This window comes from Spermophilus citellus (assembly GCF_964194105.1).
Source record: "Spermophilus citellus genome assembly, chromosome: X".
Lineage (NCBI taxonomy): Eukaryota > Metazoa > Chordata > Mammalia > Rodentia > Sciuridae > Spermophilus > Spermophilus citellus.
The window spans coordinates 37,301,373-37,325,307 of NC_138190.1; the positions used below are offsets into that span (position 1 = coordinate 37,301,373).

General features: G+C 38.3%; 1 protein-coding gene across 17 annotated transcripts in view; it reads left to right on the forward strand.

Annotated features, from left to right (window-relative positions):
• Nucleotides 1-7,338, forward strand: part of LOC308638858 (uncharacterized protein) — a 547,213-nt gene extending 539,875 nt beyond the window's left edge. For 15 of the 17 annotated variants that reach the window (XR_014019936.1, XR_014019937.1, XR_014019939.1 and 12 more), the window contains 4 exons: nt 1,400-1,446; nt 3,263-3,313; nt 6,517-6,578; nt 7,092-7,338. The gene's annotated coding sequence lies outside the window, so the exon portion shown is untranslated. The remainder of the gene's footprint in view (nt 1-1,399; nt 1,447-3,262; nt 3,314-6,516; nt 6,579-7,091) is intronic. The other 2 variants (XR_014019938.1, XR_014019940.1) reach the window with 1 other exon arrangement.
• Nucleotides 7,339-23,935: the final 16,597 nt, after the last annotated feature.

Below are 23,935 nucleotides of genomic sequence, written 5' to 3' on the forward strand. Positions count from 1 at the left end.
ACAAACTCCTTCCTAATTTTCATACATGAATGTTTTACTCTTTTATTTCATGGCTTTAATCTACATTGTATTTCCTTCTTTCAGGCTGAGAGGAAAAATAAGCTATTGTCTTTCAACATGACTGATTTTTAAGTTATTTTTAATTGTAAAAGGAGAAACCGAAGAAGCAAGAAAAACTAAGCTTTGGCTGCCTATCCACAAGGTGGTATATTCAAATAAACAGGTATTCATGACTCTTATAAAAACAGATAACTTCATGTTGTTAGCCACATTCACAGGGTTTTACACAACATTGTAAGACTTGATCTCTCCCAAGAATCACCAAGTCATGCCATACCTTGGTGTCTGCAAAATGTGGGGTAAAATTCGTCCCCACTCATTTTCCTTCAGGGAATTGGTCACAATTGCTTGCTCTGCTGTGGTTGCCCAACTTGAATCAAGTGATGCTTTGAGTCAAGTTGCTTTTTCCTTAACTGAGAAACCAAAGACAGACCGCAGTTAACAATAGCCTTAAAAATAACATCTTGGGAATAATCATCACATGCTTCTTTATTACAGGAAATGCATACCAAATGTCCCCTTGTATTTAAGCCTGAAAAGTGGGCAGGGCGTGGGCAGGCAATTACACCAGAGGCTATTTAAGGAGGGCAGGTTTTCCATGATTGGCAACAATTGCCCTTAGAACTCCATCTGTTCTGGACTTCATTTCATATGTAACTATTAGTGCAGGTGTCATGGGTTAATATAAAAACAAATTGATTGTCATGTAACCTTTTTGATGTAAGTGGCTCATTTGGATCTCTGGCATGACTGCAAGTCCAATATGGGTGAGGAGCAAAAACAAACAAACAAACAAAAAAACAATCTTGCAAGGACTGTGTCTCATGGTTTTTTCAGTCCTTGCAACCCGAGACACAAATTTAATTTCAAGGCCCCTTGAACACAGAGGCCCTTTTAGAATTCTCCCCACCTCCCCCAAAAGCACACTAGCCAAATGCTGTAGCTACATCATTCATGGGGCTCAGTACAAAATGAAAACACAGAACCCCTCATTCAAACAGTGGGAAAATGAATGCTATTTAAAGGTACTAAAATCTAAAGCTTTTTTCTTTCTTCTGTGGTTTCTTCTTTGACTTGTCACGGTGTTTCTCGCTTGCTATTTAATGTCGTTCTAAGTAAAGCAAAATTAAAATTTCAAATTATTAGCGTGAATTTACCACACATCTCATATAGCAGGATGCCAGTTACAAATGCAAATGTAGGAGCATTTGACCCATATGTGGAAGCACCAAAATTACACAATTTACATTTCATACATTTATGTGTATTTTGCCCTTACTGGAAGAGTGCAAATGCTACACAAAACTAATTCAGCTGTTTTTATTTCACTTGTTCATAGGCACACATTCTACCAACACCCTTCGTCAATGACTTGTTGATGAATAGGTAAGGAGAAGAAGGAAAAGGATCTATGGGTTGTCCTATCATTCTCTTTCCTTCTATCTCACTATTTTCTGTGTTTGTGGTTGACTCATATACAGAAGTAATACAAGTAAGAAAGAATATGAGCAGGTTCCTTGGTTCTCTGTGTTTCTTAGCATGTCAATGTCTTAGTTCTGAAATCAAAGCATTTCTGATTTGAAAAGACTTTCAGAGCTGTCATCTCCTCTGCTTACTCTGGTGTAGATGTAACACACTTTGAGAGTTTTGCTGATTTCACATACAATTGTGGTCCACTACAATTCTATTCTCAGGGGGCATCATGAACACTAAATGCTAATGGAGCATCAAGGACCAACAAACAGAAACATGTATTACCTGCATCTCCTCTACTGACCTGCATGTTCTATTGTTCCACCAGCCCTCACTAACGGAGCACAAGTTTACAGGCAAATTTTTTAAGAATTTCAAGAAAATAATATCAGGGCATTAAGCTAAAGCACAGGGCCCTTCTGAGGATGGACTCCAGTATGACTATACAGATTGCACATCCTTGAAGCCAGCCCAGAGATATATTATTTGTTATACTTTAACATTTACTGAGAACCAGCTGATGTGTGTGGGGGGGGGAAAAGTGAATTAGGACTGGGAGTTATGGCTCAATTGTAGAGTACTTGCTTAGCATGCACAAAAACCTGGGTCCCATTCCCAGCACTACACACACACACACACACACATACACACACACACACAAAAGTAAGTAGGGCAGAGCATAAGAATGGTTCCATGCTATCAGCCTAGGTGGATGAATGAATAAAGAAAATGTGGCATATATACACAATGCAGTTTTATTCAGCCATAAAGAGAAATGAGATTATGTCATTTGCAGGAAAATGGATAAAACTTGAGAACATTACAGTAAGTGAAATAAGCCAAACTCACAAGGTCAAGGGTCATATGTTTTCTCTCATATATGGAAGCCAGAGAGGAAAAAGTAAAAGAAAGATGTGGAGAGGATCTCATGAAAATCAAAGGAAAATCAATAGGAGTAGAGGAAAGGGACCATGGTGCAGGGAGGAGGGGAGAGAAAGGGGAAATATTGGGGAATGATATTAATTACCTGCACACAATACAAATTATACTGTTGTATTGTGTGCAGGTAATTAATATGTAACAGCAAAACCCTTTGTTGTGTGCAACTATAATGCACCAATTAAAAATATGAAAAAAAAGAATGGTTCCATGCTTTAAATCTTTGTGAGGGCTGTTGGGGTGACTGTTATGTTCACATTTCCAGTAGATGTACTACTTGCTTAGTTCCTGAGATGATGCCTACAGTTGTAAGAGAATATCTAGCACTCTTGGGGGTATGCCTTATATATTCCAAGTAGAAATCCCTTGAGACAACACAGGGGAAAATACAAGATTTGTGCAGCTGAGACTTAATGCCAAGTGAATGAGCTCAACCTGACATTCAGAATATATTACCCAGGAGGTTTATTGTAAACACGCTACAGAGGGAAGAAGGTGACCAGATACCATTCCTAGCAGCTTGCCCAAATAGCAAACTAGTGAGCCCTGGTGGTAGTGTTGTTGAACTTGAAGTAGTGGCAGAAAACAAAAATTTTTACTTTATTTTTTAATTTTAGCAAAAAAATACCACAGAACATAAAATTTTCCATCTTAACCATTTGGAAGTATAGGTCAGTAATGTTCAATAGAGTCACATTGTTGTGCAAGTAGTCTCCAGAACTTTTTCGTCTTGTAAAATTGAAATCTTATACCCATTAAACAGCAATTGCCTACTTTTTCCTCCTCCTAGCTCCTGGCAACAACCATCTCTCTTTATGTTTCTACCAGTCTGACTACTCATGTAAGTGGAATTATACAGTAGTCATCTTTTTGTGACTGGCTTACTTTTAACTTAGCATAATGTCCTCAAGTTTCATTCATATCATTTCATGTGTCAGAATTAACTTCCTTTGTAAGGCTGAATAATATTCCATTGTATGTACATACTGTATTTTTCTCAGCCATCTATCTATTGACAGACACTTGTATTTCTCCCTCAACCCTTGACTTTCATGAATAATGCTGTTATGAACATGGATGTGCAAATGTCTCTGAGACCCTGCTTTCAATTGGCTATAAACCCAGAAGAGATGTCACTGGAAAAAAAAAATCATACTGATCCATGTCTGTTGGGAGATAACATGATGTTTGGAAATATCAGGAGACTATCTTGGAAATTTGAGGAGTAAGAGAAATATTGTGGAAGTACCAAATTTGAAAAAGTCTAAGTGTATCCTATGCAATTGTTCAACAGTGTAACCCTCTGAACTGGACAGACAAAATCTTTGACTAAAATAAGCATCAAGACAAATACTCTAACCAAAAACTTTGGATGGGAATCAAGTGAAGCTAAAATAAGTACACTGAAAACATGTAGAAGAAATACTGGCCATCCAATTGTTCTTGGAAAGATAAAACTATTAAGACAGTGTTTATGGGTTTGTAACTCAGCACTTGGAGCAATGTAAAAGAACCCTCTGTGGAAAGATAGCAATCTACAGACAAAAAACAATGTCCCTGGTGAGATATTACTACAATGCCCTGAAGTAACCCTATTGAGAATACATTAGTGTTCAACACTTAGACCATCAACAACTTACCAGGTCCATGGTGGATGGGTTTTAGAATTATAGAAGTTTCAAGCTTATAAGAGATTATCCAACTCTCCTAATTATAAAAGGAAGAACTCTCCCTGGACAACAAAACTAGTTGGTGACAGCATCAGGGCTGAGTTTCTCAATTCTAATGGTGATTCTGTTAATATCCTCAAGGCCACCCTGATAGCAGCAAGTCCATGACTATCTGACAGTATAAATAAAATAGTTTCAGCCTGAAAAGATGAGATCTTGAAGAGTTTCTTCTGTAGTATGGCCAGGCTGCCATTGATGCTGTCCAAATACACTATCCCAATCCAAGGATTTAACAGATGTTTTTTTCAAGGCACTTTTAGATGTTTGATGGTTCCAGACAATTAACAACACAGAGGCAGTAGTCAGGGTCCCAAAGGGATACACTAATATCTCTCCTCTCCTTTAGGTTAATTGAAGACATTAAGAGCTCAGAAAGTTCCTGATAAAATGAAAATATATTCCCTAAGAGGGATTGTACAATAATCCATTATAGACATTAACATACTAATAGGACTTCATCGATCAGATTAGTTATCTGTTTGTTAATTTGCCAAGCATAGTATCTCCTGGCATTGGGGGACAGGACTAGCTAAGGACCCACATATTTTTGTTGAGTATAGAGAGAGATCTAGGAGAGAAAGTTTGGCTCAGCCGGGTGTGCAAATGTGGGGGGTCTGTTTGGGGGCCCAGAGCAAGAGGAAAGTACAGGACAGGGACTAAAGAACACCTAAAAAGAAGGCATAGAATTGTCAAGGAAAACTTCACTTACCTAACCATTTTATCATACTCTGTGCAACTGTGAAATAATTTTTGATCATTGAACAATGATTTTTTTAAAAGGTGGATCTGCAATGTTGTGCTTTAAGAACTGGAAACCAAACTGTCCATACACCCTGCTGTGGAGGCAGAAAAGGGAATGTTCCCTCTCCTGCCCTTCATAAAGGGGCGTGGCTGACATCTCTATAACAAAAGACAAGTTAACAAGAGAAAAGCATAACAAATTTATTAATGTGCACATGTACATGGGGAGTCACACAAAATATAAAAAATCACAGAAAGGGCCAGATGGTTGAAACTGAAATACCTTCTTCATAGGAGACAGGGAAATGGTGTGTGTGTGTGTGTGTGTGTGTGTGTGTGTGTGTAGTGACAAGTTAGGGAAAGGTGAGGGACAAGACCTCACTGCAAATAATGGGTGTCTTATTATGGAGACAAAGTCTCCCAGGTAATCTTTAGGAGCTGCTTCAATAGACTAGATAAAATCCTGTCTGGGTGTGGTTACATTTACTCTCCTCTCTTCTCCAGTGGTTAATCTTTCCTAGATATTTGATGAAATTTCCTGGGGAGGGAGTTTAAGACAATTGCATTTCTTTTGGAAGAAGTTTTTTTTTTTTTTTTCAGTCAGATAAGGGAATTTCAGAGAGAGCCCCTCCCTGTCCTTCTGAGAGAAACAAAGAAGGTTAGAGAGATCTTGATTTTGAGACATTTCTTCAGCTTAGCATGTGAAAGCCCCACACTTTGGGGGTATCATTTTTCTGAGTCCCAACACCACTGAAATATTCCTTCTTGAAAGAGAATAACTAAACTTGGCTAGGATAGCAGTCATGTTTCTATAAAAGGAAGGGAAGGAAAAATATAATGAAAAAAGTCTCTAATATTCCACCAATGGAGGAGTCCCCCAATTTGAGGCAACTGTGTCCCCTCTATTACTAGACAATTCAGAGAGATGGACATTCCAACAGACCCTATGGGAATTGGTTGCAATGAAGGCAGAGTGAATATTTATTTTCGTTACCTTATCTTTATTTTTCCTATATCCATGTGTTGCATGTTGATTCAGTCATTAGAGACTATGACAGTTCAGATAAGCTCAGGGAAAGCCCACAGTGATGGTGGTGGTTTTCCATGTTTTGTTGAGTTTGTGTGTCTGTTTTGCAGTTAGTCATATTGGGTGACTGGTTCCCTGGGTCCAACTCCTGATACCCAGGAAATTCCAGTGATGCCAGTATCTTTGGGTTCAGACACAGAGAAACTCACACCACACCTCATCTTTGTGTGGGGAATTTGTTCCAGATGAGTCTGAGGGTATCTGAGATGATTAATTGGTTCTTGGGGAGGTCCAGAAAACTCTACTCCTCTGGGAGACTCAGAACTCTTAAGAAATTTCAAATAAGAATACTGGGCAAGCATTATTTCTCATTGCTTTCTAGAACTCTTGCTACTCCCTAGTAAACCTCTTGTTCCTCTCCTGCTTTCTCATTGACCACTAACAACATCACAACAGATGCCACTTTTAACACTTTGCATAGAGTATCTCATTTATTCCCACTATAACCTTGTTAGATAAATGCTATTATTATTCCCCCTTTAACAGAAGAGAAAAGTGAGACAGAAAGTGTGGAATGAACTGCCCCAGGTCACAGACTGACTGAGAAGGTAGGACTGACTCAACCTTGTGAAACTACGAAGTTCATGGTCTTGGCTACAAACTGTTTTGTCTCCTCAGCAACTTGGTTTCTTTGGAAAGAGGGCAGGCTCCTTATTCCTCTGCTTCATACCCTATTTCTCCTATCCTGTACTTTGGAGTCTCAGGTCAGAGCCCTTCTCAGGAAGGGCTGGACTTTGAGGAAAGAATCCCTTTGCTTCTATGCACTAAAAGCTGCCGAAGGTCAACAAGGCCAGGGCACTGCTCTGAGCCCAAGGCTTGGAGTCTGGCTGTCTGCTTAAGAGTTTTCATTCCCAAGGGACAGCTGCCCAGGAGAGATGGCCATCTGGGAACAACCTTCCTGATGTTCCTTTGGCTACACATTTTGTTGATTTCCTTAAGTGTGTTTTCTTATGGGGTTTCTGTTTCTTTTCTGGCTTGGTTTGTGACTTGACTTCATTTCTGTTTATTTCTTATTATTTGGCCCAACACACTGGTTTTCATTTGATTTTTTCCCCTCTCAGGCTCCTGGCCTACATGACCTGTGGCTCATTATGCTGTATGATATGTCACCCTGACTGTGTGTTTTGTCTGAAGTCTTTGGAAGCTAAAACTTAAACCCTGTGAAAAAATGGGATGGAGAAATGATTCCAGTCTTTCAATTTAGGTGAAGATCATCTTATGAATGAAATACACAACCATGATTAAAATCACATCGCCTTATTCTAGTGTCATGGATAACTAATTCGAACAAAATAAAAAATAAATTAAAAAAAAATCACATCACCTTGATTGTTCACTACTTTCTTTACTGGTAAATGCTACCTTTGACCAGAGAAATGAAAAGTTGTACTGCAATTGTGTACAATGAATCAAAATGCATTCTGCTGTCATATATGCCTAATTAGAATGAATGAATGAATGAATGGATAAATAAGTAAATAAATAAATAAATAAAAATTTGAAAAATGTTATCCCATAAAAAATAAAGCTGTCACTGGAAATGTGGCATCAATAGCTTTAAAAAGAAATAAGAAGGTGAAGCATTCTGGACCTTCTCTTTTGGACAGCCAGTGCTGGGGCAGAGAAGTCTGAGTGATCACAAGCTCAGAACCTGAAAAGTAGAATATAGGCCCAGTAGGATGAGATACAGAAAGTGTAACAGGGCAGGGGACACTCAGTCACTCCCCATAGAAAATCATCTGTCATGTACATATGGGATATCTTGTCTGTGTAACCTCCAATCCAAGATAAGGTTCTGAAAGTTTTTTTTAAAAAACTCAGCTAGTGGGCTGGGGATGTGGCTCAAGCAGTAGCACACTCGCCTGGCATGTGCGGGGCACTGGGTTCGATCCTCAGCACCACATAAAAATAAAATAAAGATGTTGTGTCCACCAAAAACCGAACAATAAATATTAAAAAATTCTCTCTCTCTCTCTCTCTCTCTCTCTCTCTCTTACAAAAAAAAAAAAAAAACAGCCAGTTTGTAGTCTGTCTGAACCTAATTATTTTCCTTACTCATCTAACCATGTGTTTGGGAGACTTCTGGAAGAAAAGAGGGGATTCTAAATAATACAATAATAGACTCTGGTTTTAATGCTACTGAGAGAGGGGAAAAACCACTCACACAATAGGCTTCCTGGGTTATAGTGGGGAAGAACTTTCAAATATCATAAAACACTTGAAGGAAAAGTCCTAGTTAAATAGTCCCCAAGTGTGACTAAATTCATGGGACAGTGAAAAGCTTAGTCTTGAATTTCTTTAGAAGTTTTAACAGTTTGCTATGTGCTAAGATTTTAAACTCAAAGGTCTGAGTTCCAAATCCTGGCTATGCAACTTACTAGCTGGGCAATGTTGGGCATTCAGTTACTTCATCTATAAAATGGAAATAAGAATGTGTATCACTTAGAGTCTCAACTGAGATATGCAAATGAAGTGCTTAGTACAATACTGACACTTCACTTTTCAACAAGTGGTTATTCTTCTATATTATTCTACCACTGCATATATTTTCAGCTAGTATTTGTTGAGCCCCTTATGCATACAGCCTAGCACCCTGTGAATTCACAGATATTGGTTCATGTATACTTACAGTAAGTATTGGAGAAAATTTGGCTTATTATTCACCTAATTTTATATTTATAGAAACTGAACAAGGGCTGACTTTGACAAAGGCATACACAAAGCATTCAAGAATCAAGGATAAAGTTCAAAGATCTAGAAGTTCTTATCCAATCTCCTTCTCTAGTATTCCCACTACCCCACAAAACTATAGTAGAGTGGACATAACACAGGACCAGAAGGGTCAGGCAGATTTCCCAGAGGAAATGCAAAGATTTGAAATTGTTCACTGGATGTTGGAAGGGGAGAAGGAAAACAGAGACAAGGGCAGGTAGAGCTTTCCACACTGGGCCTCACACTGGGGTCTTCCCTCCACCCTCTACCTTCTTTCCTAAAGAGTGTTCATGTCCAGGGTCTAATTTCAAAGTCCTCACACCCACTTCAATTGGGCATGTGGGGTTCAACGGACACATAGAACACTGCAATTCTCATAGATCAAAGAATGTGCCCAACAACAAAATAAGTCCATACCCATCAACTTGTGTCAATAAACATTGGATAATGGTATATTTGTAGAGGTCATAGAACAAAAATGTTCTATATACAGGTGGTCCCTGATTTATAATGGTTCAACATTATTTTTCAACTTTATGATGGTGTGGAAATAATATGTATTCAATTCAGATCATTTCTCAAATTTTGAATTTTGATCTTCATCCAGACTACAGTATGCAGTCTGATCTTCTCTGTTGATGCTGAGATGTAGCAGCGAGCCACAGCTTTCTGTCAATCATGTGATCACTAAGAGGAAATAACTGACACTCTACAGTGTGCAGGATTGCTAATCTGTGATGTGGATTTGATTGGGTGTATTCGATGAATTTTCAACTTATGATATCTTCAATTTATGATGGGTTTATCAGGACATAACTGCATTTGTAAATCAAGGAGCATCTGTAATTAAGAAATGCCCTTTGGAGTACTAAAAAACAAGCTTAAATTCATGAATAATGCTCAACTTTGGCTGGACATGACAATAATTCTGAAACTTTAGGAGCTAGGGTCAACTTGGCACTTAATCATAAAGACAAGTTATTTCAGGTCACCTAGCTCTGTTGTGCTCCCTTTTCTGAAATAGGAGAGAGAAAAGATTGCCTCTGGTAGTTAAGGTCATTGTCATGGTGAATCTTTGCTGTGTTTGTGAGCCCATCATTCCTTTTTCTTTTTCTGGTAATAATGTGAATTCTTTCTTTGAGTGTTGCTCTTCCCTGACTTCATCCATGTGGTTTTGTGAGGCTGCCCTTCATGATATCTCTGAACACCCAAAGACAAGAGCATGGAGCAGAGGCCTGGACATCCATAGCTCCATTTCCCCTGGACACAGTGATGACTCAAGGGATGGATGTATGCTTCCAGTCAGGTTAATCAGCGATTCCCTTGGATTTTTCTAAATAGATCTGATAGGAAAGAACTCTCTTTCCTTCTCTGTCCCCAAGATGATAAGGACATAAATCTAAAGGAGCTATGGCCAGGCTACCACCAGATGGAAAATAAAGGTAAATTAAGGATTCATGTAAGGATATTATGATTTCCATCTCCCATCTGTATTGGAAGTCAATGAAGTGGACATAGAAAGAAGCTGAACAATGGTCCTGCTGGAGTAGAGCTCCCTAGTTGTAGGGGTCCCTGGAGCTAGCTGCACCCCTGCCCTTCTGTGTCTGAAGCTGGTGTGAGTTATGTTTCTGCCACTTGCAACCAAGAATCCTGGCTAATGTGGAGGGGAAATTCAGCCAGGTACACTTGGAAGAAAATACTTGACAAAATAAAGTAGTATTCAAAGTCACACATCCATTAGAGAAACATTTAGAGGAGGACTATGAGCCAAGCAATGAAAATCAAAAGGGTGTAAGGCAGATTACATTGGTTCAGCCATGTAATCAACATTTCTTTGGCTACCTAGAAGAGCCAAGTGTCTCAATGAAACGACAAATTTGGATCTTTCATCTCTATACTTGTACTTACACTTTTATGTTTTGCATAGTATTTCAGGACATTCACAAACCTCTCAAAGCTAATTGGGAACTCTCTTCTAAAGGCTACGAAATGCACCTGGTGCTAATGATGATAGTAGTGATTTGTATTTCCCCTTAGCATCTTGATAGCTGTATGATGTTATTTATACTTCATTTAAAATTCTGAAATAATGAAACACTGACCATAACAGGGGAGTTCACAATATTAAATTGGATCATATATGTAAAGCTCTGGTACAGTGGTTGTTTGTGTTGCTGCTCAACAAATATAACTATCATCATCATAATCATCATCATTAGGTTAATGAATAGATGTTTATGAATTGATTTACTGATGATGCAAAGATATTGTGTATCTACTTTTTATAGTCAACTTTTTATTTAATTTGGAATATGTCATTCTAATTGTTTCATTGCATTAATACAGGAGCCCTCTGGTGGTCAAAATTATTGCAAAACATTACCTTTATTTAAGTGTATTAAGGATTCATGTAAGGATATTATGATTTCCATCTCAATAAGAAATGGGCTTATATATAGTACTATGGGCTGAATTATGCCCCCTTAAAATTCATATGTTGAGGTCCTAACCTCCTGTGCCTCAGAATGTGCCATTTTGGAAAAAAGTTCTTCAACTTACATTAAAATAAGGTCATTAGGGTAGGCCCTAATCTAGTATGACTAGTGTCCTTATAAGAAGAGACGATTTGGACACAGAGTTGTAGGAAAGAATGGCCACCATGTAAGGATACATAGAGAAGACAGCCATCTGCAAGGCAAAGAGGCTGGCCTCAGAAAGAATCAACCTCTTTAATAGTTTGATTTCAGATTTCAAGCCTCTCTAGAACTATGGGAATAGGTTTCTATTGTTTAATCCACCTAGTTTATAATGCCTTGTAACTTGGCAGCCCTAACAAATCCATATGGATACAGTTCCCAGTCAATAGACATCAGTTTGCCTGTTAGTGTAAATTTTGCAAACAGGTGTAACTTACTGTCTTCTCTGAGGTCCGTTTGTACATAACCTGGGATGATATATGACATAAAACATGGAAGTAAAGAATTTTTCTGAATGTAAGCCACATGAAGTTTACCTTGTTTCGTAGTCAAATATTAACCACTGAAAATGGAACTTATCTGAATACAATGGAGAATTAGATAATAGTCCAAAAACATCAAACAAAAACAATAGAAGCCTTTCTACTTTCTGATACTGGAGTTGTGCCCAGGGACATTCTAACATGAGTGACATCCACAGCCCTTTTTACTATTTGTTTTGAAACAGGGTCTCACTAAGTTGCTGAGGCTAGCCTCAAACTTACAATCCTGCTACCTCAGCCTCCAGAATAGCTGGGATTACTACTGAACATGGCTAGAAGCCTTATTTTTTTATGAAATATTTTACTGGTTCTTTTTAGTTATATATGACAGCATAATCCATTGTGATATAATTATACAAGCATGGAATATATCTTATTCTAGTTAGAGTCCCATTGACAGGGTCCAACATATGTATTGGAACTTAATCCTATAAATAATTATAATTTACAATAGCATAGTCATAATTTGCTATAGTTTTTGCTTACATTCTTGCCCAAACTTTTCAAGAGCTCCTTAGGGTTTCTATTTTTCTTATTTCTACCTTTAAAGATGATCAAGAGAAAATTCAAAGAAGGTCAGTAAGAAAGGTTAGTGACAGAGGTGCAATTTTGACTTTCTTTCCCAAGCTCCTTTCACTACCTCCTGCTGCCTGGCCATGTTTTCCATTTGACATGTGCCCTCATTGCAGAAAGATTCTCGAAGCATCAGTACTAAATAGAAGATTTATTTTTCATGAGTAGAGTGGCAATCAATTAATTGCCCTAAAGACTTGTATTTATGGATCAAACATATGAAAAAAAGGTGATATAAAATGGTTAGAACTGGATAAAAAGGTGGATATTGTGATCTCTTTTCCAGAGTATCAAATTGCTTTGAGATGTACAGATCTGAGGAGGTTTCTACACCAGGAAGAGAGATGAGAATAAATAAACAATCTTTTCATCCTTATAATTTCATAATATTCTGTGCAGTCAATACAATCGGCTCTTCATAGCTACGTGTTCTGCATCCAAGCATTCAACCAACTAGAGTTTGAAAATGTATTTAGGTCACAATGGCTGTGTCTGTACATGTACAGGCTTTTTATTGTTATTCCTAAATGATGCAGTATAACAATTTACAGAGTATCTACGTTATATCAGGTATTACAAGTAATCTAAATATATTTAAATTATATGACAGGATGTGCACAGGTTCTATGTACATATTGTACCATTTAAATAAGGGATTCGGGGATCTGTGGATTTGGGTATTTGTGGGTAGGGGTCCTGGAGCCAATCCCCCGTGGATACTGAAGATTGACTGTATTTAATGAGAATTGGTGTGATCTCTCCCAGTTCACAGAAGTATTCTTTTGTTAGAATAGGGAGTCTGACAGTTTTTTCTTAGTTTGAAGTTAATCTCTTGAATAACAGACCCTCAGTCACATTTTAATACAGAACAACTAAGTAAATAAGAATTGATAGAAAAATTATCTAACTTGTAGAATTCAGCACTAGTAAAGTGTTCCCACACCAGCTAATTAAATTCAAATGAATGAAACTACTGCATTAAATGCAGTAAGGTCTGATTGACATGGAGTCCATTTATTCATGATGATTTAATCTAGGTTAAGCTGACGTTTACCTCTGCACTTTTTCTGAAGAGAGAATGTGCTAAGGAAAATACTATAGTGTAAACCAGAATGGTGGAAACCATTTTCATCTTGCATAGCAAAAATAATTGCTTTAAGAAATCTTGGTAAAAAAAAAAAAATCTTGGTGCATTTGTTGTTCACAAATGCATCCCACCCGTTATGTGGCTACAGAGGAGCTATGTGCTCAGTTTGTTGAATCCATCAGTGAATTCATGAATACAAAGTATGCAGCTTTGCTGCCCCTCAAAGAAGGCCCCAGAGGGAGTCTGTCCACCAGGATGGTGGTTCTCAGAGTGGGCCTCAGACCAGCAGCATCCATATCACCAGGGAACATGTTAGAAATGCTAATTCTTGGGCTTCACCTCAGACCTACTGAATCAGACACTCCTGGGGTGGGGCTCAGCTGTCTGTATTTTAATAAGCCCTCCAGGGGATTCTGATGAACATTCAAGTGTGAGAACACTGCACAAGAAAACAGTTTTTTGTTATATGTGTGTGTGTGTGTGTGTGTGTGTGTGTGTGTTCTTAATGACACGCAAAAGAAATAAAAATGTCTTTCTGAATATTCTGTTCTTTCACTATTTCAGAGACCATCTCCAAATTAAGGGAGATGAGCCATGCTGGATGTTTGTTTATAGTTATGTGAAGAGACCAAACTGATGCCCATTGTCCTGACAGGAATGATAGACAGATCAGCCTCTGGGTCTGGCAGACCTCCTACTGGTAAAGGATGTGGAAATTGACCAGGATTTGGAGTTCTCAAGTGGTTGCATTAATTACCAAATTATTTTTTCTCTCTCTCTTATTTAAGTTGTGTTGCAAATGAAATCCAATCCATATTTCCCCTAATTTACATTTAAAATGGTTCAAATGTTGGTAGGAGATGACTGAGTCCCCAAGAGACCTTTTGAACCTATTACAATTTTTTCTTCAAAACAGGAAGTTGCACTTTACTCAGTGCAAACAAAGCTTAGCCTGGAAAGGCCTGATTTGTATTTCACTTTCTTAGCCCCCAAATTTGGAATATATTTTAATTTTCAGAACACATTTTTCTCCCACTCTCCTATTATCCACCACATAAGCTGCCTTTCCTTCTAATAGAAGCTAAGTTGTGAAAGCTTTAACCTTATTTTCATAATCATATTCTTGTCTTTTATGGTTAAGGGATCATGCACGAGTTACACCCCAGTTTCCCTCAGTTCAACAACCATTTATTGTTGTGTGCACAAAGAAATAGAACTGCCTGTGGGGAGGGAGGAAGTAAAAACATATTTCAGAAATGAGTTGATCTCAGCTGAGGAATGAGAATCTGTTGCACTAAGTATGTTTTGGTTATCATTTGTCCTGGATTGCCTGAGAATTAGACATAGAGTCTATATTAGATTTTGGAATTTTATTGGAGATTATACAGAGCATCTCCATATTTGGGAATGAGCAATTTAATTAGTGGCTGCAAGAGGAAGAGGAGGAGGAGGAGGAGGAGGTAGAGGAGAAAGAAGAGGAGGAAGAGGCAGAGACAATCATGGCCACCTGCCTGGGTCAGATGGAATACAGTCAACTCTCTTTGTATCCAACTCCTCAGTGTTCCCACAATCCTTTGTGCACACCTCAGTCCAGACTTTCCTTCAAAGCAACTGTTGGTTGACTCATCTGTTTCCTCTTACTATGAATGTGAACCTCTTCAGGGAAGGGAGTTTCTTCTTTCTCCAGCAAGCAGTAAAAAGGTGCCCCTTATTCTTCAACTTATTCTCTTAGCTAGTTGGCAATTTGAGGCCTCGTGGAGGATTATAGATATGTTGTCACTTGGGTCTTACAACTAGGAGTAGAGGTTTCCAGCCAATGTAGGGCAGGACCTTTCTCATTAAGGAGGCCAGAGTTGAGGAATAAAGGGGCAGGCTGCCTAGTAGTCAGATGTGGAGGCAGAAGAGCCCTGAAGAAATATGGTGAAAATAGGGAGGGCACAGAGGTAAACATCCCTCACCTCCACCTCCATCCCTACTCCATTCAGGTGTTTCTTCCTGTCCAATGTGCCAGTGCACCAGTTACTATTGCTGGGTAGAAGATCACCCCAGAGCCCTGGTTTAAAACAACAGCATTCATTTTATTTTCTTTCTTAGTTTCTGCAAGTCAGAAATTTAGGAAGGTCTCTTGGGAAGTTCTGATGTGAAGTCTCTGGTAAACATATAGTCAAATAGTAACTAGAGCTGGAATGATGGTGGTGGGGGCGGCTAGAGCAGCCAGGGCTTGCCTGGCTGGACATCTTCCTTTCTTCATGAAATCTCAGGCCTCCCCAAGGAGTCATTTCATATGGCCTAATGTGCTCTTCCATAGAGACTTCAGGGTTATAGATTTACAGGGAGACTCAGGATGCCACGAGCAAGGTAGAACATGAGATCCCTTTAATGACCTAGTCTCAGAGATCTTATAGTGTCATTTCTTCCATACTTTATTAGTTGAATAGTTCTGAAAGCACACCCACTTTCAGAGGGAGGGGACATAGGACATAGGACATAGGACATCCTATAGGACTGAAGGGAACTTCCCTTGTGCCCTTGGAAATTTCAACAACTGAGTCTGCTAAAATAAACTGACAATAGATTAACGAGAAGAAACTCAAACAATATTACATGCCTTGAAGGCATCACAGGAAAGTGAGTATCCTACAACCCAAAGAGATTTAGAAGCTTATGTACCCTCTTTATAGGGGAGAGGGAAATGGGGAAAGATAGATAATTTAGAGGGTGAGTAAATAATTTTTAGGGGACATAAATAAGCCTGAACAATAGACAATAGCCTAGGCCAAATTTTCCCTGGACTCTGAGTGTTGTGCCAATTCTAGTTTTTTTTTTTCTCTATGAGTTAATCCTCTAGTGGATCTAGCATTAGGACAGATAGGGAAACTTCACAGAAAGTCTCTTCCTGAACTCGGCTTGTAGCTCAGTGGTAAAGCGCTTGCCTAGCATGTGTGAGGCACTGGGTTTGATCCTCAGCATCACATAAAAATAAATAAATAAATAAAGGTATTGTGTCCATTTTCTTTAAAAAAAATAAAAGAAAGTCTCTTCCTGCCCTTCAGAAGGGAAAGAGGGCTGAGAGACAGGGGAGCAGAGAAGTTCAGAGTTCAAAGAATATCAGCATATCAAAGTGCTATATTTGAGGATATTACTTTTTCTGAGCCCTACATTCCCTGCTTCATGGTAGGATGAGAGTCAAAAGCACACTGTAGAAGAGTTAGTGAGATGGGAGACAGAGTTTTGGCCATCTTTGGGAAATATATGGTTTGTAGCAGCCAGGAAGAACTATGAGGTCCTTTTCCTGCCTACCAAAATTGTTTCCCTATAACTTGCCCCCCTCCTCTGAATACTATACTTTTTATTCCAGTTACATTTTTTTCTTTTTGTTTTACACTAAGAGAATCTGGCACAATGTTAACCTTAAATACCTTAAGGTTTCTTTCTAATGAATGTGAATTCAGGTTTCATAAAACTTAAAAATACCACAGATTTGATTATTCATACACATACCCAAGTAATTTTCCTAAGGAAATACTATTTCAAGTTCTCTGTTAGGGGGAAAAAGTTAAATGAAAATCAATATTGATGGGTAGTGCTGTACAAAAAAATGTGTGTTGTAAGTTATTTTACCACAGAGGTAGTTTCCTGTGGAAACTGTGACTAGTGGTAAAGCTCAGTTTTAAAATATTTTGAGATACAAGCCAAAATAATGGGTGGGGAAATATAATTTGCTATTACCCAAAGAAAAGTCAATTACTTAGTACTAACATTTAAAAAGATATGATTAAAGTTTGTATCTTTGCTAAAGGTCATTTGTACCAAGTCCAATATCAGTTAGCATGCATAGGCAAAAAAAAAAATTACGAATAAATTCATTCACCAACTATAGACAATTTTCTCCTTCTAGAAAGGCATTCATTTTTAAATAAAGATTTTAAAATTTCACTGAAAGTATCTAAAGTAAATAGCAAGTCATTACTGAGCTTGGTGAAATAATGACTCTTATCCTTAATTACTTCACTACAAAAACCTGGTACTATTCAATATATTCTACACACAAATTATTGCAAAGGCAAAATTCAGCCATCACATATTTATATTTCAAAAAGAAATATTAATTACCCTTGTCTCTGCTTTCCACATTGATGATTTGTGTAATGAGCTGAAGCAGTAAGACTCGGGAAACTATTTTCATTAACAGTAAACTAAGAACAATTAATAACATTTTTTTAAGCAGAGAGAAATCATTACTGAGGTCTGGATAATTGAATTGTATAAACTTGTTGAAGCTTCACTCTAACTATAAATGTATTTGCAAGTAATTATCACCACAGCATAAATAACTTTATAATATTTTACCTGAGTCAACATGAGTCAGATTTGCAAAGCACCAAGGAAAATAAGCAATTAGTTGATTCCTTATCCAAGAAAAGCATGTTACTTAGTTACAAATAATTCCAAAATTCCCAAAAGAATGAGTAGGTGGAGGCTAGTTCTGTATAGCCCATGATCCAACTTCAGGAGATGTGGAGGGGACCTGCCGATAGGAAGGCAATCTTCTGATAAACCACAGCCCAAACTTCCTCTACTTTTATGGATAATGTTGAGTTACTAAATATGGAAGTCTGAGGGCTATTACCATGGCCTGAGGCAGTTTTCAGAATCTTCATGTGGATAGTACCTGAAACACATCTCTTGAGTCACCCCTAAAATCAAGTGTTCAAAGACCTTCTGCCAAAGAACTTCAAGATTGTGAGACAAAAACCTCACGGGAGCTCACAAAAGTATGTGAAATTCCCTGAGTTCATATTCACTTTAAAGCAAAGAAATAAAATAAAGTAGAAATGGAAACACTGTAGTAGTCTATAAACAATCTAAATATTATCATTTCATGTTTTTTAGTACAAATGCATTCATTTTCCTTCTCCCTACCAAAACTTCTGGGTGCTTTGCTGAATCCTATCAAATAATTATTGGGGATTCATGTTTCTGGAGTGAACAGAGGGTAGGATCAACCTATCTAAAGTGAAAGATCAAAAGAACATCAGTATTTGAAATCTCACTTGTAAGACACAGCCATCTTGTACTTATAAGAATTATGCATTCAGCCATATTCTTACCCGTAATTCTTATGGACAAGGAACCAATGGAGATTTGTATTGGAATGATTATGTTGTCTAGGCTTCACCTCAGACTGGTAAATTGCTGGTCACTGATCCTCACTGAAAGCATTTCTGCCAGGATCAGCATTAATTATCACAGCTGTTTCTCTGAGGTGAATATGGGATGTAGTGCCCTAGTTCCTCCTAGGAATGTGCTCATCGGAATGAAAGAAACATGTTATCTGCTTCCTATCTGATTCTATGTTTATAAATGCATACTTACATCTAACCTTGTCCACATGCCAGTCCTGGATCACTCAAGGCATTCATTTGTTGTCTTAACTTTAGAAACTCTGTCCCAATAAGTTAAGAAAGTCTAATCAGTAAAAGCCATCAAGTTCCTAGAGATTTTTTTTTTGTAATACACAAGGTGTTGTTAAGCAAAACAACTTAGTTCACATTTCTTTCCTTGAATTTCCCATTTTCTATGAGGTGAATGTTTCTGCCCCCAACTCCTTAAATTCTCTCTGTTATAGTATTCGTAAGTGGGGCTTTCGGGAGATTATTGGGTCTTGAGGGTGGAGTCCACATGAATGGGATTAGTGCCTTCATAAAAGAGACCTCAAGTTCTCTCACCCTCTTTCTTCCACATGAAGATACAAAAACAAAATGACTATTTGCAACTGGAAGAGGGCCCTCACCAGGACTGGACTTCTCGAGAAATAATTGTTGTTCAAGCCACTCCATCTGTGGTCCTCTGTTATAACAGCCCAAATGGACTAAGACACCACCTAAAAAATGTCCATTCACAACTCAAAGTGGACTGTAACTATACAAACATTACAAAAAATATACAAGTATATAAATGCCATTTTCTTTGATACTGGGGATTGAAACCAATTTTGCACTGAGCTAAGTCTCCCACACTTTTTAAGTTTCATTTTAAGACAGGGTCTCGCTAAGTTTCTGAGGCCAGCCTAGAACTTGTGATCCTCCTGTCTCAGCCCCCTAAGTTGCTGGGATTATAAGCATGCACCACCAGGCCTGACTGTACCCTCCATATTGTTTCTCCCTAAATTCTCTGTGTGACAATCCTCTGGGAAAATGTGTACTTTTCCTCCCTGTTGCCAATAAAGATGTTCTGTTATCTTGCAAGTTCTACTATCAGGGAAGAGTGATCACTAAACAACAGAAAGGTCCTCATGTATAGTAAAACACTGCATGTGGGTCTTGTACTTCTCTGGATTGTTTATTTGCTGTACATAATTCTATATCCCAAAGTTTGAGACTGTTGGACTGACTGACTAGGGTAAAGAGTCAGAGTTAATCAATACCATGTATAAAAGACAATGATATTTTTCTCTTAAGTGTTAGTTTTTATTTAAAATATTATAACCACTGAAGCAATACATATGTTCATTCATCAAACATTTTCCGCTTCGAAACTATACAATAGTATTGTCATGTGCATCTATTTTTTTCAAATTAAAAAACTATTCTCACACTTTCTTCAGGGCCCAATTGCAAGGTATTAAAGGACATGAGAAGCTGAAGGTCTCTGTTCAGTCCCCCTTCCTCCCCCAGTCCCCAGGCTGTCTCCTCCATGGTACCCTCTGAGTAATATTTGCACACCACAATAGCAATAATCATTTCCTTGATGACACCTGACCTGAATGAATGTTACACCTACAGAGAGTGACTTAGGAAGGTTTATAAGTGCAGGATGGCATTTTCATATTGTTATCTCCATTCAGTTTAATCCTATCCCAGCTCCAATTTTGAATACAATACTTGATTCCCTCTTCTGATGTCATCACCTAGCAATACTGAATTTCTGCATCAAGGGACAAGAGACAGTCTCCTTTTGTAATAGCATATTTGCCACTATAGATGATAAATTCAGCAGAGTGTGCCTAATACCTGTTGGGTTTTCTGAGAGTCATTCGTGGATATTATTGGATCATGACAGTTCAGGAGGTGAAGGGAACAGAGATGTCACTTTCATTCATCTTTTTTTTTGGGGGGGAGGGGGTACCGGGGATTGAACTCAAGGGCACTCAACCACTGAGCCACATCCCCAGCCCTATTTTGTATTTTATTTAGAGACAGGGTCTCCCTGAGTTGCTTAGCACCTCACTGTTGCTGAAGCTGGCTTTGAACTCATGATCCTCCTGCCTCAGCCTCCTGAGCTGCTGGGATTACAGGTGTGTACCACCACATCTGACATCTTTCATTCACCTTTGTCTCAGAAAAGAATATGAGCTCTTGTTTCCCTGATATTTTTGAAGGACACTGGAAGATTTCTTCCTCCACATTTATTAAAACTTTGTTGAAAGCAAAACCCTTTTTTTTGCTTTATTGTGCTTCCATCTAGAAGGATTTCTAGGTACAGAAGCAAAATCTAAAATTAAATAGTCTTATACAAATGTTTGCATTATTATTATTACAAAGTTTAGCAACAAAACATGCATCCCTAGCAGTGTCAGTGAACATCTTAGTACATCTAAGATATTAAGATGGTTCCTTGGGACACCCATGACTTAGAGGACTATGATATGGTCCTGGCATGACTGTTGTGCGTCACACCTTAACACACATAATCTTCATCTACCCCCAATGTAAACTATCAGGTGAGAAGTGAGGAAATTTGCAAATAAATATACTCAAAAGAGCTATTGCATTATCCACACAATTTGCACTAGCATTAGTCATCCAAGAAAGAAGAGTCTTACTACCAGATATGAATTCTACTTGAGTAGTTTACAAGCATTTTATGCCCTCAGTGTCTCCAGGGATCTGCCAACAGTCGGGATACACCAATGAACACACTAGTCAGATGTCTCTGCTTGGTCCCTTCAGCCCCACTCTCCACCCTTCTCTTCCCTGTCCCTGCCAGGACACTGTAGGTCTGGATTCCATCAACAGGACTCCCATGCTCTCTCACTTCCAGTTGTGTTTGACCCATGGAGAGCAGCTGCACAAGATCAAAGAGACAGAAGAAAATGAAGGCAGGGAATTTATGCCTTTGGCTCCCTCTTTGCAGTTTTGCTTTAGGCTAGGGACATCCCTTAACCATCTTTTCCAGGTACACGATGCTATGACAACTCAAAATCTCACTAGCCCCTTCCCAATTCCAGGAATGATGATCTCCCCTCAGCATTTCAGACATGGGAGTGATAACAACTTGGTTGCTATGAGTTACAGGTTACTGCACTATCCCGTGTGGTTCCTGTATGCCAACTTTGTAAATAAAACCTCCTTAAATTATTCACTTGTGATGCATCAACTATTTCCTGTTAGAATCCTGACATACATCAGTATAATAGAATGTCTGGATTTTTCAGGGTATCTCAAAGACACCTAGGAGGCAGTGCATACAGCCAAAGGTAAGGGGCAATCTCTCCCCAGATCAGTGGAGAGTTTGGAGGCTGAGTTCTAGATAGGGGGATATTGGAAGGAAGCAGCAGGAAAGATGCATCAAAAAATTTTTTTAATTGTTTTTCTTTAGTTGTAGATGGACACAATACCTTTAATTTATTTATTTTCATGGGGTGCTGGGGATCAAACCTGGGGCCTCACACTTGGTAGGCAAGCGCTATACCACTGAGCCACAACCCCAGCCCCTGTATCAAATTTTTATAGTTTATAATTTGCTGCTATCGTAGTGCCCTTAGTGATGCAGGTGGAAAGAAACTGTGAGATGTGGAGCCAAGAAAAAAGAACTCAGTTTCATGCCCCTTCCCGGGAACTGTGGCCTTAGCTTGTAATCCCTCATTGACTGAGGTCCTTGAGAAGGTTAGCTTCAGCCATTTTTATAATTAAGAAGTGAGTGTCCTTTGGAATGATTTTCTCAAAATCTTTTAAACTCTGCAGGAAGAAGTCAAGCAGTGAAAAGTTACAGGATGATAGGTTTATGGTAAAGAGATGGTATTTAAACACTCTTAGGAATTTTGTCCATGAATTTATGCAAATGAAGAAACATCAAGCTAGCTAATAGTACCTACCAGATGTTAATGGCTCTGCAATAAAGAATTGCAAAAGGTCACCTAGGTCAACATGCCACCTCCAGTTGGGACCAGGTTTATTCCATCAAACTCTACCCATTCTAGAAGATCTTTAGGGAAATGATAATAATCTTTAAAACTTATTATTCAGATCCACATTAAACGAGAAATGAAGAGTTAACAGTTATTTTTGTAACAGGCTGTATAAGTGGTGACTATGGGATAGGCCAGATCAACATCTAATCTTTAATAGAATGTTTTTCTTCCTGTCTCGCCCATCCAGCTTTGGAATTCAGGAACTAGACACCTGCCTCATGTTTAAAAATATGTATATTGTGTCTAGGCTGATGAGAAAATATCCTGGGAGGAATTTCTGAAATGAGTACATAATCATTATGTTGTCTCTTTGGTTGATCTGTCCATAGATCATCTTGCTTAGGTTTTACTACATCAGAGAGCCAACATTTATGCATGATTGCTTGATTGGGAAAAAATGTTTCTAAGAAAGAATTTTATTTCATCATGATGTGGCAATTTAGGGATTTGGGATCAGGCACCAACTCCACTACCAAAAAACAAACATCAAACACCAAAAACTCAGGGGTTTGTCGCCTAACTAACTGCCATGGGTTTGTTATCTCATTGCCAGGGATTTGGTTCTCTCATGAGGGGATAAATGTAGATAATAAGTAATGTCCCTTTTAGCTAGAATGAAAACCCTATTTGAACCCTATTTGAACATGGGAAGATAGAGAGTCCCAGGTATGTTAGTCAGGACTATTTTAAACTAAATGATTGCACAATTATACATAATTATACAATTAGTCGATATTCTGCATACAAGGGACTTACTGGTAGAGCATTTGCCTGGCACATAGGAAGCCCTGGATTCTATCCCTAGAACTGCTGAAAAAAAGAAAGAGTGTGTGCGTGAAAGAAAGAAACAAAAAAGAAAAATTCTGCATAACAACTCCAAAACGTGTAGCTTGTTAACAATTAGCATTTATCTCTAGATCGGGGATCTGTGGGTTAGCTGTGGCTTGGTTAGGCTTAGCTGGTCTTAGCTCTAAGTTTCAAGGTGGGTTCAGGTTTACTTCACATCTCTACTCATTGTTGGACCAGCAGCTACCCAGACATATTCTTCTCATGACAGATGGTAGAAATAAAAAAGAATGGATTGAGTGGGAATACACAATACCTCATAAAGCCTCAGCTAGAAACTGACATTTTTTCACTTCTACATATATTTCCCTTGGCTGAAGCAAAGCACATGGCCAAGACCAAAGTCAAAGTGTCAGTAGTATATCTCCACTTAGTGTCCTGAAAGACACTGTAAAATACCATGGAAAGGGTATAGATATATAAGTCCATTATAAGAAAGTAATGAAAAATTAGGAACATAAATTGGATCTACTAT